Below are 19,010 nucleotides of genomic sequence, written 5' to 3'. Positions count from 1 at the left end.
CTCTCTTCCCCCCAGTCGCTCTCTCTCTCTTCCCCCCCAGTCGCTCTCTCTCTTCCCCCCAGTCGCTCTCTCTCTTCCCCCCCAGTCGCTCTCTCTCCTTCCCCCCCAGTCGCTCTCTCTCTTCCCCCCAGTCGCTCTCTCTCTTCCCCCCCAGTCGCTCTCTCTCTTCCCCCCCAGTCGCTCTCTCTCTTCCCCCCCAGTCGCTCTCTCTCTTCCCCCCCAGTCGCTCTCTCTCTTCCCCCCCAGTCGCTCTCTCTCTTCCCCCCCAGTCGCTCTCTCTCTTCCCCCCCAGTCGCTCTCTCTCTTCCCCCCAGTCGCTCTCTCTCTTCCCCCCAGTCGCTCTCTCTCTTCCCCCCCAGTCGCTCTCTCTCTTCCCCCCCAGTCGCTCTCTCTCTTCCCCCCCAGTCGCTCTCTCTCTTCCCCCCCAGTCGCTCTCTCTCTTCCCCCCCCAGTCGCTCTCTCTCTTCCCCCCCAGTCGCTCTCTCTCTTCCCCCCCAGTCGCTCTCTCTCTTCCCCCCCAGTCGCTCTCTCTCTTCCCCCCCAGTCGCTCTCTCTCTTCCCCCCCAGTCGCTCTCTCTCTTCCCCCCCAGTCGCTCTCTCTCTTCCCCCCCAGTCGCTCTCTCTCTTCCCCCCCCAGTCGCTCTCTCTCTTCCCCCCAGTCGCTCTCTCTCTTCCCCCCCAGTCGCTCTCTCTCTTCCCCCCCAGTCGCTCTCTCTCTTCCCCCCCAGTCGCTCTCTCTCTTCCCCCCCAGTCGCTCTCTCTCTTCCCCCCCAGTCGCTCGCTCTCTCTCTTCCCCCCCAGTCGCTCTCTCTCTTCCCCCCCAGTCGCTCTCTCTCTTCCCCCCCAGTCGCTCTCTCTCTTCCCCCCCAGTCGCTCTCTCTCTTCCCCCCCAGTCGCTCTCTCTCTTCCCCCCCAGTCGCTCTCTCTCTTCCCCCCCCCAGTCGCTCTCTCTCTTCCCCCCAGTCGCTCTCTCTCTTCCCCCCCCCAGTCGCTCTCTCTCTTCCCCCCCAGTCGCTCTCTCTTCCCCCCCAGTCGCTCTCTCTCTTCCCCCCCAGTCGCTCTCTCTCTTCCCCCCCAGTCGCTCTCTCTCTTCCCCCCCAGTCGCTCTCTCTCTTCCCCCCCAGTCGCTCTCTCTCTTCCCCCCCCAGTCGCTCTCTCTCTTCCCCCCCAGTCGCTCTCTCTCTTCCCCCCCCAGTCGCTCTCTCTCTTCCCCCCCCAGTCGCTCTCTCTCTTCCCCCCCCCAGTCGCTCTCTCTCTTCCCCCCAGTCGCTCTCTCTCTTCCCCCCCAGTCGCTCTCTCTCTTCCCCCCCAGTCGCTCTCTCTCTTCCCCCCCAGTCGCTCTCTCTCTTCCCCCCCAGTCGCTCTCTCTCTTCCCCCCCAGTCGCTCTCTCTCTTCCCCCCCAGTCGCTCTCTCTCTTCCCCCCCAGTCGCTCTCTCTCTTCCCCCCCAGTCGCGCTCTCTTCCCCCCCAGTCGCTCTCTCTCTTCCCCCCCAGTCGCTCTCTCTCTTCCCCCCGTCGCTCTCTCTCTTCCCCCCCAGTCGCTCTCTCTCTTCCCCCCCCCCAGTCGTTCTCTCTCTTCTCCCCCCAGTCGCTCCCTCTCTCTCTTCCAACAACATGCCCTCAAAAAAGCCTCTGCACCGCCCCCCCCCCCACTCGCTCTCTCTCTCTCTTCCCCCCCCCACTCGCTCTCTCTCTTCCAACAACAACATGCCCTCGAAAAAGTCTCTCTCCCCGTCTCTCTCTCTCCCCCATCTCTCTCTCTCTCCCCCAGTCTCCCTCTCTCCCTCAGTCGCTCTGTCTCCCCCCCTCAGTCTCTCTCTCTCTCCCCCTGTCTCTCTCTCTATCTCCCCAGTCTCTCCCTCTCTCCACATCTCTCTCTCTCTCACCCCTCAGTCGCTCTCTCTCTCCCCCTCAGTCGCTCTCTCTCTCTATCTCCCCATTCTCTCTCTCTCTCCCCAGTCTCTCTCTCTCACACTCCCAATCTCTCTCTCTCACACTCCCAGTCTCTCTCTCACACTCCCAATCTCTGTCTCTCACACTCCCAATCTCTCTCTCTCACTCCCAATCTCTCTCTCTCTATCTCCCCCCCAGTCTCTCTCTCTCACACTCCCAATCTCTCTCTCTCTCTCTCACACTCCCAGTCTCTCTCTCACACACCCAATCTCTCTCTCTCACACACTCCCAATCTCTCTCTCTCACACTCCCAATCTCTCTCTCTCACACTCCCAGTCTCTCTCTCACACTCCCAATCTCTCTCTCTCACACACTCCCAATCTCTCTCACACTCCCAGTCTCTCTCTCTCACACTCCCAATCTCTCTCTCTCTCACTCCCAATCTCTCTCTCTCTCTCTCTCTCACATTCCCAATCTCTCTCACTCCCAATCTCTCTCTCTCACACTCCCAATCTCTCTCTCTCTCACTCCCAATCTCTCTCTCTCTCACACTCCCAATCTCTCTCTCTCTCTCTCACTCCCAATCTCTCTCTCACTCCCAATCTCTCCCTCTCTCACTCCCAATCTCTCTCTCTCTCTCACACTCCTAATCTCTCTCTCTCTCACACTCCCAGTCTCTCTCTCACACTCCCAATCTCTGTCTCTCACACTCCCAATCTCTCTCTCTCTCACACTCCCAATCTCTCTCTCACACTCCCAATCTCTCTATCTCTCACTCCCAATCTCTCTCTCTCTCACACTCCCAATCTCTCTCTCTCTCTCTCTCTCTCTCTCACTCCCAATCTCTCTCTCACTCCCAATCTCTCTCTCTCTCTCACTCCCAATCTCTCTCTCTCTCACTCCCAATCTCTCTCACACTCCCAATCTCTCTCTCTCTCACACTCCCAATCTCTCTCTCCTTCCCTCTCTCTCTCTCTCTCTCTCTCTCTCTCTCCTTCCCTCTCTTTCTCCTTCCCTCTCTCTCCTTCCCTCTCTCTCTCTCTCCACATCTCTCTCTCTCTCACCCCTCAGTCGCTCTCTCTCTCTATCTCCCCATTCTCTCTATCTCCCCCCGTCTCTCTCTCTCACACTCCCAATCTCTCTCTCTCTCACACTCCCAGTCTCTCTCTCTCACACTCCCAATCTCTCTCTCTCTCACACTCCCAATCTCTCTCTCTCACACACTCCCAATCTCTCTCTCACACTCCCAGTCTCTCTCTCTCTCACACTCCCAATCTCTCTCTCTCTCACATTCCCAATCTCTCTCTCTCTCACTCCGAATCTCTCTCTCTCTCTCTCCGAATCTCTCTCTCTCTCACTCCCAATCTCTCCCTCTCTCACATTCCCAATCTCTCTCTCTCTCACATTCCCAATCTCTCTCTCTCTCTCACTCCCAGTCTCTCTCTCTCACACTCCCAATCTCTCTCTCTCTCACACTCCCAATCTCTCTCTCTCACACATTCCCAATCTCTCTCTCTCACACATTCCCAATCTCTCTCTCTCTCACTCCCAGTCTCTCTCTCACACTCCCAATCTCTCTCTCTCACACTCCCAATCTCTCTCTCTCACACTCCCAATCTCTCTCTGTCTCTCACACTCCCAATCTCTCTCTCTCAGACTCCCAATCTCTCTCTCTCACACTCCCAATCTCTCTCTCTCACACTCCCAATCTCTCTCTCACACTCCCAATCTCTCTCTCACACTCCCAACTCTCTCTCTCACTCCCAATCTCTCTCTCACACTCCCAATCTCTCTCTCTCTCACACTCCCAATCTCTCTCTCTCACACTCCCAATCTCTCTCTCTCTCACTCCCAATCTCTCTCTCTCTCACTCCCAATCTCTCTCTCTCTCACACTCCCAATCTCTCTCTCACTCCCAATCTCTCTCTCACTCCCAATCTCTCTCTCTCACTCCCAATCTCTCTCTCTCTCACACACTCCCAATCTCTCTCTCTCACACACTCCCAATCTCTCTCTCTCACACACTCCCAACCTCTCTCTCACACACACTCCCAATCTCTCTCTCTCACACACTCCCAATCTCTCTCTCTCTCTCTCACACTCCCAATCTCTCTCTCTCACACACTCCCAATCTCTCTCTCTCTCACACTCCCAATCTCTCTCACACTCCCAATCTCTCTCTCTCTCACACACCCAATCTCTCTCTCACACTCCCAATCTCTCTCTCTCTCACACTCCCAATCTCTCTCTCTCTCACACTCCCAATCTCTCTCTCTCTCACACTCCCAATCTCTCTCTCTCTCACACTCCCAATCTCTCTCTCTCTCTCACACTCCCAATCTCTCTCTCTCTCACACTCCCAATCTCTCTCTCTCTCACACTCCCAATCTCTCTCTCTCTCACACACCCAATCTCTCTCTCACACTCCCAATCTCTCTCTCTCTCACACTCCCAATCTCTCTCTCTCTCACACTCCCAATCTCTCTCTCTCTCTCACACTCCCAATCTCTCTCTCTCACACACTCCCAATCTCTCTCTCTCACACACTCCCAATCTCTCTCTCACACACTCCCAATCTCTCTCTCTCTCTCACACTCCCAATCTCTCTCTCTCACACACACCCAATCTCTCTCTCACACTCCCAATCTCTCTCTCTCACACTCCCAATCTCTCTCTCTCACACTCCCAATCTCTCTCTCTCACACACTCCCAATCTCTCTCTCTCTCACACACTCCCAATCTCTCTCTCTCTCACACTCCCAATCTCTCTCTCTCACACACTCCCAATCTCTCTCTCTCACACTCCCAATCTCTCTCTCTCTCACTCCCAATCTCTCTCTCTCACACACTCCCAATCTCTCTCTCTCACACTCCCAATCTCTCTCTCTCTCTCTCTCTCTCACTCCCAGTCTCTCTCTCTCACACTCCCAGTCTCTCTCTCTCACACTCCCAATCTCTCTCTCTCACACACCCAATCTGTCTCTCACACTCCCAATCTCTCTCTCTCACACACTCCCAATCTCTCTCTCTCACACACTCCCAATCTCTCTCTCTCACACACTCCCAATCTCTCTCTCTCTCACACTCCCAATCTCTCTCTCACACTCCCAATCTCTCTCTCACACTCCCAATCTCTCTCTCTCGCACTCCCAATCTCTCTCTCTCACACTCCCAGTCTCTCTCTCTCTCTCACATTCCCAATCTCTCTCACACTCCCAATCTCTCTCTCTCACACTCCCAATCTCTCTCTCTCTCTCTCTCTCTCTCACTCCCAATCTCTCTCACACTCCCAATCTCTCTCTCTCTCACTCCCAATCTCTCTCTCACTCCCAATCTCTCTCTCACTCCCAATCTCTCTCTCTCTCACACTCCCAATCTCTCTCTCTCCTTCCCCCTCTCTGTCTCTCTCTCCTTCCCTCTCTTTCTCCTTCCCTCTCTTTCTCCTTCCCTCTCTCTCCTTCCCTCTCTCTCTCCTTCCATCTCTCTCTTTCCTTCCATCTCTCTCTCCTTCCCCCTCTCTCTCTCTCTCTCTCCTTCCCTCTCTCTCTCTCCTTCCCTCTCTCTCTCCTTCCCTCTCTCTCTCCTTCCCTCTCTCTCTCCTTCCCTCTCTCTCATTCCCTCTCTCTCTCTCTCTCTCCTTCCCTCTCTCTCTTCCCCCCAGTCGCTCCCTCTCTCTCTTCCAACAACAACATGCCCTCAAGAAAGCCTCGGCACCGCCGGGCTCCCCCAGCTAGTCTATATATATAAAGCGGCTCTTCTGTCTGTCCCGATGTCTGTCTGTCTGTCCGCCTGGTCACTATACGTTTGGAAGTTAGAGCATACCGACGCGCGCGTCGCCTCAAAAGAAAGCTTGCGATTCCGGACCGGTCATCGGCGTATTTACGTTTCGGCCGGACAAAAATCCCGCCCGCGGTATCCCAAAAACGTTCAGCGTTCCGCTCATTAGCGACCATGTGACGTCGAGGTCTTCCTACAGTTGAGTGTCGAGTGACTCGACGATTGACCAATCCTACGCTTCGGTGACCTGACCGGTCGACCAATCGGTGCGTGTGTGGGCGGGCCTTATCCTTCTGAACCGAGGTGAGTGGCCGCCATCTTGATTTTCCACGATTTTTTCCCCCACACTTTGTGTTAGGGAACTAAGGTAAATATTTCAATTATGTGTTAGGCAATTAATTAACAATTTATTTGAGTTTTATATTGTGTTTAGCAACCCCCCCCCCCCCCCTCCTCCTCACCCTCGCGCAGGGGGGACTCGGGGCCTGAAGCTGAAAAAATTTCTCTCTCTCTCTCTCTCTTTCTTCCCTCTCTCTCCTTCTCCTCTTCCCTCTCTCTCCTTCTCCTCTTCCCTCTCTCCTCTTCCCTCTCTGTCTCTCTCTACTTCCCCCCTCTCAGGTGTCGCGGACGGAGCGCGGGCGTGCCGCCCGAAGTTTCCCGCTCGCTAACGGCCTTGCCGGCTCCCGCGGGCCGCCCGCACTCACCGCGCATGCGCCGCCCGCAGCGGCCGTCCATCAGCCGCGCGATACGCGGGGGACCTCAGCAACGGCACCGGACCTCAGGCGCTAGGCAGGGGGAGGGGCCGGAGAGAGGGACAGAGGGGGGAGGGGAGGGAGGGATAGGACAGGGAGAGGACATGACAGGGAGAGGGGGGACACACAGGGGCAGGGAGACCAAACGCCCCAAAATTGCCCTCGCGCCCCAAAATTGCCCTCGCAACGCGGGGCTCCCCAGCTAGTTGGAGTATGTGGGAGGAGAGCTGAGGTTGGCTGGCTGGTAATGCAGCGAAGGGCGACTTATTTGGAAAAGCCTTCCATTGGGGTCCAGCTTTGTTTATTTTTCAGTCTCATGGAGAGGAGAGATGTGGCTGGGAAGAGCAGAGTGAGTAATGGTGCAGGAGGTGGGGCAGCCTTCAGTTTGCAGCACTGCAAGCGGGAAGGGAAACACCGCAATGGGCGAGGCCTTTCGGGGTAAATTGCGGGCACTGGACAGTGGAGGAAGCGGATGAGACCACTTGAGGTTCCAGATCGTGGACATGCATGTTAGAAATCTCTGAAACTTTTGACACTGCGGTTTACAATCTTTTGTTAAAAACAATGTGTGACATTGTTTCATTTCACTTTCGTTTTGCCCTCAAGCCGATAGTGTGGATATATTCGGCGGAGAGTCTGGAGATCCTTTGGCCTGATTTGGTGTTCCATGCCTGGCTACAGGTGTAACATTTATAAATTGTGGTCTTTATAATGTCATAGATTCTCTTTTTTTAAACTCCGCTGCCTCTAGTTTTATTAAATATTGTACAGTTTTGATTCTTGTCAATTTTGCTTGTGATGTCTGTGGTGTGTGGTACTGGGGGTTTTACCTTGCCTAGGTGTGCTTGATGGGTAGTGCGGTGGGAGCTTTGCTCCGCAGCTAGCCCATACTGTGCCTGACTTGGGAGTTGTTGATGCTTACAATGGGTGGCCGTGCATGTTAGAAACTTTTGACACTTTTTTTTGTAAACCGCAATGTGTGACATTGTTTCATTTCACTTTCGTTTTGCCCTCAAGCTGAAAAGTGGAAAACTGTTCCATTCTCCACTACTAACATCCTTTTACCTTGATGGACACTAAATTTGTGGGCCTGCGAGGAAAAACCTTCAACGTCACAGTTACAAATCTCGCTGTGTTTACGCATCATCACCACCTGCCATCCACGGGGAATGGAAGTCATTTGTATTTAAGCAAAAATTCTAGTATGCAGTGGCCGCTTGGTCACTGAACCGACAGGATGTGTTTGGGGTTTACTTTCTGCCCCACGTGTGTGACCAAGGCCGCCTTTCTCGACGAGTGGTTAGGATTTGGAATGCACTGCCTGATGAGGTGGTGGATACAGATTCAATAGCAGCCTCTAAAAGGAAATTGGATAAATACTTGGAGAAAAAGTTGCAGGGATATGGGGAAAGAGCAGTGGAGTGGGACTAACTGGATTGCTCTTCGAAAGAGCCGATGCAGACTCTGGGCTGAATGGCCACCTTCTGTGCTGCACTAATCTATGATTCTGGATTAGTAAGTTTTAAAGTTCAACCAAGGCCAAGTCGCCATTGTTCACCACAAACCTCCTGCTGGCTTCGTGCAGTCTGCTGAAAGTTTTTTTTTATTCCTTGCACGAATTTTTCCCGAACCAGTTGCATGGGATAATCTTGGATCGTTAATGTCGGCGAGTTGAAACCGCCGCTGTGCCGATTCGAGCCGAAATCCCGTTACCGCGGCAGCACTGATTTATGTGCCGCAAAGTTGCACGGTGGAGGGAGCGGGGCTGTTGGAGACCTGGGGCCCGTCAGGTTGCCGACTGTTTGTTTTTGTGGGGAGGAGAGTTCAGGTTTGCGCATCACTGGCTGGAGACGGCAGGGTGCCGCCTGGCTGAGAGCTGAAAATGCAAGGACTTGTTCCTGACCCGCTGGAAACGCGAAAAGAACAAGTTTGTTTGATGTGGATGTCGGCCGACGGGTGTGAAGCAGACAATCCCAATCGCTCAAGCAGCTGTGTTTTTTGGGGGAGGTTTTTTTTTGTCTCGAGTTCGTTTTTAATTTCACTTCTTTAGCTGTAAAAGAAAGGGGGATTATTCAGTACCAAAACGGCTCTCCTCAAAGTCACAAATGACCTCCTTTGTGGGTAAACTGTCCCTTCTCGACCTGTCTGCAGCCTTTGACATGGTTGACTACTCCATCCTTCTCCAACGCCTCTCCACCATCAGCCAGCTGGGTGGGAATGCACTCGCCTGGTTCCATTCTTATCTATCCAATCGTAACCAGAGAATCACCTGCAATGGCTTCTCTTCCCACTCCCACATTGTTACCTCTGGTGTCCCCCAAGGATCTATCCTTGGCCCCCTCCTATTTCTCATCTACATGGTACCCATCGGCGACATCATCCGAAAACACAGCGTCAGTTTCCACATGTTCGCTGACGACACCCAGCTCTACCTCACTACCACTTTTCTCGACCCCTCCACGGTCTCTAAATTAACACACTGCTTGTCTGACATCCAGTTCTGGATGAGCAGAAATTTTCTCCAATTAAATATTGGGAAGACCGAAGCCATTGTCTTTGAGCCCCGCCGCAAACTCCGTTCCCTAGCCACTGGCTCCATCACTCCAACTAGCATCTGTCTGAGGCTGAACCACACTGTTCGCCACCTTGGTGTCATATTTCGCCCTGGAATGAGCTTCTGACCACATGTCCGCGGCATAACTAAGATCGCCTATTTCCATCCCTGCATCCGCTGCTGAAACCCTCATCCATGCCTTTGTTAGCTCTAGACTTGACTATTCCAACGCACTCCTGGCTGGCCTCCCACATTCTACCCTGCGTAAACTTGAGGTCATCCAAAACTTGGCTGCCCGTGTCCTAACTCGCACCAAGTCCCGTTCAACCATCTCCCCTGTGCTCACTGACCTACATTGGCTCCCGGTTAAGCAACGCCTTAATTTCAAAATTCTCATCCTTGTTTTCAAATCCTTCCATGGCCTCACCCCTCCCTATCTCTGTAATCTCCTTCAGCCTCACAACCACCCCCCCCCCCCCCCCCACAAAGATATCTGCGCTCCTCAAATTCTTCCTCCTTGAGCATCCCTGATTATGATTGCTCAACCATTGGTGGCCGTGCCTTCAGCTGCCTGGGCCCTAAGCTCTGGAACTCCTTGCCTAAACCCCTCCACCTCGCTACCTCTCCACCTCCTTTTTAAGACGCTCCTTAAAACCTACCTCTTTGACCAAGCTTTTGGTCACCTGCCCTAATTTCTCATGTGGCTCGGTGTCCATTTTTTGTCGTCTAACACTCCTGTGCAGCGTCTTGGACGTTTTACTACGTTAAAGGTGCTATATAAATGCAAGAAGTTGTTCTTGTTCGTTTTTCGTTTTTCTTTTATAGTTAGTTGCCCCCCATTCACTGAATGAAGATGTCTGTCTCCCATCTTTCCTCAGGTCTTTGCTGTTACCTGACCGCTTTAAGAGTTATCATTTGTCAGTTTAATACAAGGTTCTAAACTTATTCCATTTTTGAGGATTTCAGTGGTGGTGCATTTCAAGTGATTAAGGAATGTCACTGAATTGCCTCTGTTCTGTAAAATTTAATGGAAATACAGTGCAAGGAAGGAGGAAGAAAAATCGCACAAGGTTATGGCCTATACCCCAGGCCAAATGTAATGGGGCAAGTGTATATATTTCATGCATCTACTGACTATAAATGTTCATAATCCCCAGGGTATGGGGAAGTGTCCTATTATGTAGAGAGTAAGGATGACTGGATGTTTGGTAAGTCATCTGTCTTTCTTGATGAACCAAGATCTCTTTTTAAAGTCCATTGTTCATTCCAATTTTCCTCCATTGTATGACGCAGTATTTTTAAAGAGATGCATTTGGTGCTTTAGATTGCATTATCTCATTTTGACGCTTATTTTTTTTGCCCCTGCAATGAATCTGATAATTTAGATGGGTAGCTTTCTTAGTACCAAAGAAATACAAGTTGAGCGTCCAGAATCCGGATTCCGGGACGATTGGTGGCAGGGTCGTCCGGAATCCGTAAAATGTTCCGCAATCCGGACACCCTGAGGGAGGCTTACCAAAAACCAGAAGTGTTGCAACCTCGGCCCAGGCATTTCCGGACTCGGAACGTGTTTCTGATATCTGAAGTCCGGAAATATCGCAACCTGGGCTCGGGCGTTTCCGGACATCAGAAACACGTTCTGAAGTCCGGGAAAACCAGCTCGGCCTCGGTCCCGAGGTTGCTGGATTCGGGACGCTCAACCTGTATTTTTGGGAAAAAAATGTAATCAGTTTAATTTGCAGTTTCAGTACTTGCATCTATCTGCTTGCCATACTTCACTAACTTTAACTTTTTTTCCCCCCCCTAGCTCTTGGTATTATTGTCTCCATATTGTTGCCCTGTTGGTCATATTAGTATTGCCAATGAAGCCAAGACGAAAGGAAAATGAACAAAATCACACAAAGCAGAAACGGCTAGAAGTGGACAATGTGCTGCCTATGAACAGTTACTCTGCTATGAATAACAACTTAAACCAGATACCAAGACCGTCGTGAACACCAAGTGCATTTGAATGGGAGGTTAGGACTGCAAATAAATTCATTACCTTCCTTAACTACTGAGGGCATATTAAAGAGGGTACTGTGCTGTTGGACTTGTGCAAAGTATTCTGAAGTGACAAAATACTTCAAATAAATTTTTTTTGAAATGCCACACAGAAGCAAACACTCATTTATATTTGACTAAAAAGGTGGTGAAGTGGAGGAAGAATGAAGGTAACAAGTGATTAGCCGCACTACGCAGACCATAAAAAGTCAGCTGGTTAGAATTAATCTCTTCTATGCACACTACTCCAGTCCAGAGACTACCAGTTTTCTTGCCCTCTATTAAAACGTTGCCTTCAAGAGGTTATTATAACCGCACTTTTAGATAAGCCATGTCATTGTGCTGTATGAGACATGTACAGCCAATCCAACTAGAATCTTTTGTACAAAACCAAAAACTGTATGTGGCCCCAGGTATGATGAGACACTTTGTTCCATTTAAACTATTTCAAGGTGGATCAGTCTTGGCTGACAATGACTCGTCCCAAAGAACTGCAGTTGATCTGTGAAAATGAACATGACTTCATTGTAATGGGGAGATCACACAACTCGCTTCATACTTGTTTTTAACTCAGAAATTTACAAGTTATCTTGATTGCCCCTGTTTTGTTTTTGGTTTCTTTTACACATCAGTTGACTCATACTGAGATCTTTTTGTGTACTATATGTAGGAAAAAAAGTCCCATTTGGTAAGAGTAATTAGTTCCTTTTTATAAAAAAAATAATTAAAAAAAAATAAGCATGCCTATTTCCCCTCTCTTCCCCTGTCCAGTTTTTTTGGGAGACAGTGTGCGAGTTAAGCTATCAGAGACTGCATTTACACTACAACTGTAGCAGTGATAAGAGATGTTCAAATCCAAAGTCTGGGCCCGAGTTGGCTCCAGAGCAAAGGGTGCAAGACTGTCTCTTTCAGGGATTTAGCCTCATTACTCACGACCAGCTAATTGTTATGATATAATCTATTGAGTGAATTTGAACAGTGTTTTTTTTACTTTATTTTTATTCATTGGGTGGGTGGTCTGAACATATGTAGCTTATGGTTTAGAACCTGAAGGAATGTGGTGGTATGTGATTTACACCATCGAGGACTTCTATTGAAATAGTTGTAGGTAAATAAACTAGTTGGCATATATTGTGTGTTCATTGGCAACCCAGTAGGTCAAGCTGACAGCACAGCTTTCCTGACCAGATGGTATTGGTTGCAGTCCCACAGTTTTATGTCTATTGCTGTTGTGTTGGATAGATAGCGAGCAGAACAAATTGTTGATTCCACTTCAGGGTAACTCTATTCCATTTGCTCTGTGTAATTACAGGACTGGCATTGGCTCTTGAGAGGCTTTGCAGTATGTTTGGAGGCGTGGAAGATCGAAGGGAAAGAAATTTTTAAAAAATACTTGCAAAGGAGTACTGCACTAAGTTAGGCATGTAGAAAACTTATAATAAACTTGAACAGAGACATTTAATTGCCAGGATAATTTATATTTGGAGTTTAAATTCATAGAAACTTGGAGGGTGTGATATTTTAATTGTGCAATTTTGTTTGGGATGTTTTTTTTCGTCATTCTGCATCTATTATCCAAACCATAAATGGCACGTGGCATTTTAGAGGGCGCTTGCTTTGGAATCGGGAATTGAAGGGTTTGACTTCCAAGACCTGAATTCTTTTGTTTTCAAGTGCCCAGGTTGATCTGGGGAAGCTGTGCTGCTTTCTGCAGGAATCCAGTCCTCCGCTTGCAGTGTGTTGGCAACAGTCACTTTTCATTCCTTTTTAAACTGATGTGGATTCATATCAATACTCTGCAATTATGTTGTGATGCCTTTTTTTTTTTTCCTTTTTGTAAAACCACTTTCTATAAGAGTAACTTCCTGCTCCAAGACGACTAAATTCCAACAACTACTATCGGTGAAAGTCCAGCTTATTTTTATTTTAAGTAAAATTCTTACTGTTTATATTAAAAAAAACACACACAATTGAACATCGCAAAGTTTGCCATTATTGCTGTACTGTCCACTGTTGAACATATATGTGCATTAGCATTTGATTTTCACAGGTCTGAAATACCAATCCTGCAGTCACAGAAATTTACACCTGTATCTGATTATTCTGTAATGCCTGTAGTTTGTGATCTGAGTCTAATGACCATTTCCCCCCCCCCCCCAAACATTTGGCTGCACATTGTTCCGTCCACGTGATCTGCTGCTCTTCATGATCATCTGCAGCTATCAATAGAGCATTTTATTTTTAAATGTATATTTTCCAAACAAAAGACCTGTGGCATTGGTTTCCCTCCCCCTCTCCTCCTCTTTCCCCCCTCCCCACAGTCCATTAAAAATGTTCTTGCGTGCAATAATCTCTCTAGTATTGTCCTTGGCATGTGCCCCCAACGAGATGTGTTGAGTGAGAATTTTTTTTTAAATCTGTCAGGGATACACGAACACATAGACGTTACAACACAAACAGGCCATTCGGCCCAACCAGTCCATATCGGCGTTTCCTCTCTCCGTGAACACAAAGCTCCAATCGTGTTTACCTGCCCTATATTCATCCCTTCGTCCCCCTTTCCTTCGTCCATCTATTCAGTCTAATCTTGACTGTTGACACAGTTTCTGCCTCCACCACTAATGCTGGAAGTGATTTCCACCGCCTCTGAACACTTCTTTTATAGATTCTCCTGCCCCCGTTCTAAATCTTTTACATTTAATCTTGTATCAATGGCCCTTTGTTGTGGACTCAACTACTGGAAATAGTCTGCTTCACTCTCCTGTCCCATCCTTTAATAAACACTTCGATCATATCGCCCTGTAATCTGCATTGTTCCAACAAGGAAAAAACACAATTTTTCAAGTCTGTCTTCGTATTTGTATTTCCTCATACCGAGCAGCATCCTACTGAATCTGTGCTGTACCCTCTCTCTCTAAAGCCTCAGTATCCTTCCGATTAGTGTAGAGTCCAATACTGCACACTATTCTAACTGAGGTCTTAAGCTCAGCATTACCTTGACTTTATTCCATTAGCATTTGTTTTGAAACCTTATTAGTCTGCGATGCTGTCTTTAATGTACTGTGAGCCTGTAGCCCACGCCCATCTGCTCTTCCACAGCACTGAACCTACTTCCATTCAAAGTGCAATTACTGTTTTTTTTACCAAAATGCATCACCTCACACTTTGTGACATTGAATTCCATCTGCCACTTTTAACCCATCTTGTTCCCCTCTTTTATCAATATTTCTATGCAGCTTTATTTGGTCTTCTAAAGAATTAACTATTGTCTCTTATTTTGATGTCATTTACAAATTTCGGCATTACTTCCTCCTAGGCCGATATCAAATCATTGATGTACACAGTGAGCAGAAGTGGCCCAGAACTGAACCCCGAGGGACACCACTACCCACTTCCCATCACTCAAACTCCTGCCCTCTGTTTTCTCCTGTCTAAACAATTTTCCCTCCACGACACCCTGGTCCACTCCTCAGTCAGTCCTTCCCCTTCGCCCGGCACCTTCCCGTGCAAGCGCAGGAGATGCAACACCTGCCCTTTTACCTCCTCCCTTCTCACTGTCCAGGGCCCCAAACACCCCTTCCAGGAGAAACAGCGATTTACTTGTACTTCTTGCAATCTAGTATACTGTATTCGCTGCTCACGATGCGGTATCCTCTACATTGGGGAGACCAAATGCAGATTGGGCGACCGCTTTGCGCAACACCTCCGTTCAGTCCGTAAGGGTGACCCCGAGCTCCCGATCGCCTGTCACTTTAATTCTCCGCTCCACTCCCACTCTGATCTCTCGGTCCTCGGCCTCTTACACTGTTCCAATGAAGCTCAACGTAAGCTCGAGGAACAGCACCTCATCTTTCGATTAGGCACTTGACAGCCTTCTGGACTCAACATCAAGTTCAACAATTTCAGACTATAATCCCTGCCCCCATTTTTCAGGCTGTTTGATTCTGCGATCTCCATTTGCAACATTTGATCTCCTGCCTCCTACCTTAGCACAGACTGTTCCTTCAGTCCCTCCCCCTCCCCCTGCACCTGTTTAAAATCTGTTACATCTCTAACCTTTTCCAGTTCTGATGCAGGGTCCCAGACCTGAAACGTTAACTCTGTTTCTCTCTCCACGGATGCTGCCTGGCCAGCTGAGTGCTTCCAGCATTTTCTGTTTCAGATTTCCAGCATCCGCAGTATTGTATTAAACAATTTTTAATCCAGTTTGTAATCCTCTCCCTAACTCGAATACCCCCTTGTGGAAAACCATGACTGCTTGACCGCATGCAGTTTTTAAACCTTGAATACTTTTTCCTTTTTTGATTGGTAAAGTGGTTCTATAATATATAACGGGGCTATCGGTCAATATGGTTTAAAATGTTTAGGCTTTTTTTTCTTTAATTAGCCCTGATTGTGAGAAATTACATTTTTTTTTTTTTAAAGTAACACAACATTACACGAGTTCTGATTTGATTTTTTGTAGTCCCCTTAGCTTTAGTTTGGGTAATGTCCTGTATATTCTATTGGTAGCATATAATGGAGTTACACCATCAAAACAAAATTCCATATCAAACAATGAGATGCCGCGGTCAGTTTGTATAATCTTTTTGAATAGATGGTTCATGTTATAGACTCTTCCTCCCCCCACCCTCGGTTGTAGTTAGGTTTTGCATCGACTGCTGTTAAATGGAGCAGAGCATTTGTATCGGATGCTATGAATCCTTTTATAGAATTGAGTGCTATGTGGAGATACTGGGCAATAAACATTTTTTTTGAATCCTTTCTGATTTTTAAATAATTTCTGGTGTCAAATTTTAAGCTTTTTTTAATAAAAAGAAACACTTGTACTTTTACTGGATCAACAAGAAAACAGAAGTACTTGAAATTGTTGCAAGGAATAAATGGAAAATTAATTGCTAAATTGATATTACTAGCGTCGACATTGCTAAAATGTGAGCTCTTGATACTATGCAGGTGTGGATGTTCAGAACTGAGATCTTTTCAGTCAGTTTTCCTGAGCTAGATCACGAAGATAAGTGATGATGTACAAGAAGATTTAATGTGAAACATTACTAAGCACAGAATATTTGTTAATGAAATAACTACCAATGTGTCAGGCCATAAATAGGATCGCTTTAGCTGTTTTTTAAAAAAGAATAGTAAGTAATTTCTCTGTAGTTTATCCGAAACAATATGGCCACAGTTGCTTAAATATTATGATCCATTCATTCATGTTGTATATTACTGTTTTTAAAAATGGAATTTGAGAGGATATATATTTAATCAGAAATCAAGAAACTTGAAAAGAATTGTTGAGCACCTTTACATTGGTCATTTCCACAGCGGGCTGTCTAACGTAGTACAGGAAACTTTGTTATATCCGGGACCGAGCTGTTGCCAATCTATCAAAACTGCCGGACATACCAGCGTTAATGTTGAAGCATACGGAGGTTTTCATCTCCGTATTTGACAACAAACACTGTTGCTTAGCAACAGCTTCTAAACAGTCATCCCATACCTTGGAAGCGTCTCTGTAGCTTAGCAACAGCTTCAGAGAGACTTTCCAGAGCCTGACTGTTGGGGAAAAAAAAGCCACGAGAAGAAAAAAAAGCCACGAGAAGGAAAAAAAACTAACAAAACGGCTCCTGATTTCTGCCGGTAGATCGAGGTTTCCGGACATACAACCTCCGGCTAAACCAAAGTCTCCTGTAAATAACTAGTTCGAAGTAGGAGGTGTAGTAAGGCAAATTACGAAAAAGGCCAAGAATTCTGCTTTTCTACAAAGCTGGACTAATAAAGTAGCATACACTATCACCCCTACAGTAATATATCTGCGTTCTTTGTACATTCAATGCATGTTTCAGTAGCAGTTTTTGAGAGGGCTAAGCATAATCTAAGTTCCTTGTTTCATTCTTTTTAACTAGCCTTAGTTTCAACATTCTGGGCTTGACCATTGATGCATGGGTGATATGAATATTGAGACTACTTAAGGCCGAGTAATGGTAGAATTTTTATTCCATGTGTATGTATCATTGCACTGTGGGTGTATCAAGTTTACAAGTTTTAAATATTTGTATTTAAACTTTGCATTATCTGGACAAAGTGTTGAACTGAATTTAAAATTCATTCCCGTTCAGTTCAGGAAAATGAGAAAATGGTTCAAAAACATATGTCAGAAGGTGAAATATTAGATTTCTATTGACACAACTCCTAAAGAAAAACCCCACAACTCTGGATCCCCTGTAATTTGTTTTTGGATTTGACCATTAAAAATGCCTTTAGACTAGTTTCATAAATGGCTTAGACAAGGAGGAAAAAACCTTTTCAAATATTGACTTTGTAATCAATGTTATTTTCCTGTTAATACCACGTTAAACATGACTGATTACGGTTTCTTGTTCCCAGTGAAAGAAATGTTCAGTGGCTTGTGTGCTTTTCACGATCTTAAACTGAATATAATCACCAAAATATGCCTTTCCAATTTTCACAATGTTGTCTGGTTTTTAATTCTTATAGCAAAATTATAGTACAATATTTTGGACTAATTTTTTGTTTAATGAAATGTATAAAATATTTTGTACTTGTAATCTACAGCGGGGGGGAGACTTAGTAAAGTGCTGCACTGATGTCATTTCAGATTCTTCTCCTTTTGTACAGTGCAGCAGTTATTTTTTGATTGTTTTGATACATGCTGTTCAAGTGATTGTAACTTCATATAAAGTGGTGTTTCATCTGTGTGATTATCAACGTTTGATTCAAACAATTGCTGAGAATTTGTGTCTCTTCAAAAAATAACTTAAATAAAAAAAGTTTGAGTTGTGTTTCATTGTTTTAATGAATAGTTGTAGAGATGGGTTCTTGTGTAACTTTATGAATTCACAATTTGCTATACAATGGATGTCATTGCCACTAATTTGGGGAGTGGGTTTTTATTTTTATGACTAGTGCACAGAACAGACCAAATTAAGAGCAATACCAGCTTTGTTTTTAAATGCACAATGCATTTGGTACAAAACTGAATTAGAGTTTAACCGCAATTGCAAAGATAGCAAGTTGAGGTCGGTTCATGTAATTGCAATGTCTTGTTTTGCTTTTGTGATTGGCAGGGGTGGGGTGCAGCATTTGGAAGAATTGTGTACACTTTGCTGCCTCTAGCCCTGACTGACTGACTAGGAGCAGTACAATCTGACCTGGTTCAAAATTAGTTTGCTGTTGGGCAATACTTTTTTTAAAAGGTGAGTGGATTAACAACCCTTCCTCTCTCTCTTCTCTCCCCCCCCCCCCCCCCCCGTAGTACATTATGTTGCTGTTGGGAGATTGGAGTTTTGCCATGTTTGAGAATGAGTAGTTTTTCTTTATATTTTAAAGAGTCGTTTTCAAGAAATTTGAACAAATGTCATAAGAATTAGGAGCAGGAGTAGGCCATTCGGCCCCTCGAGCCTGTTCTGCCATTCAATAAGATCATTGCTGATAATTAACCTCAACTCCACTTTCCCACCCGATCCCCATATCCCTCGATTCCCCGAGAGTCCAAAAATCTAGCGATCTCAGCCTTGAATATACTCAACGACTCAGCATCCACAGCCCTCTGGGGCAGAGAATTCCAATAATTCACAACCCCCTGAGTGAAGAGATACTTCCTCATCTCAGTCTTACATGGCTGACCCCTTATCCTAAGACTATGCCCTCTAATTCTAGACTCTCCAGCCTGCATCTACCCTGTCTGTCCCCCTCAGAATCTTGTAAGTTTCATTGAGATCATATCTCATTCTTCTAAACTTGAGTATAGGCCCAATCTCCTCATAGGACAACCCTCTCAGCCCAGCAATTAATCAAGTGAACCTTTGTTGCACTGCCTCTAAGGCAAATATATCCTTCAGCTAAGGAGACCAAAACTGTGCACAGTACTCAGTGTGGTCTTGCCAAAGCCCTGTACAATTGTAGCAAGACTTCCTTACTTCTTTTATATTCCAACCCCCTTGCAATAAAGGCCAACATTCTATTTGCCT

General features: G+C 46.8%; 1 long non-coding RNA gene across 1 annotated transcript; it reads left to right on the top strand.

Moving 5' to 3' along the window:
- The first annotated feature begins 6,520 nt into the window (after window positions 1–6,520).
- On the top strand, window positions 6,521–17,822 carry LOC147112258 (uncharacterized). The gene is made up of 2 exons (XR_015079470.1): window positions 6,521–10,994; window positions 12,332–17,822. It is a non-coding gene; the product is annotated as an uncharacterized LOC147112258 (long non-coding RNA).
- The last annotated feature ends 1,188 nt before the right edge of the window (window positions 17,823–19,010 follow it).

Source organism: Somniosus microcephalus, chromosome 9 (genome assembly GCF_052327205.1).
Source record: "Somniosus microcephalus isolate GS21.2 chromosome 9, FLI_Smic_1.0, whole genome shotgun sequence".
Lineage (NCBI taxonomy): Eukaryota > Metazoa > Chordata > Chondrichthyes > Squaliformes > Somniosidae > Somniosus > Somniosus microcephalus.
Note: the sequence above shows the minus strand (reverse complement) of the source record. Positions and strands in the feature narration are given on the sequence as shown.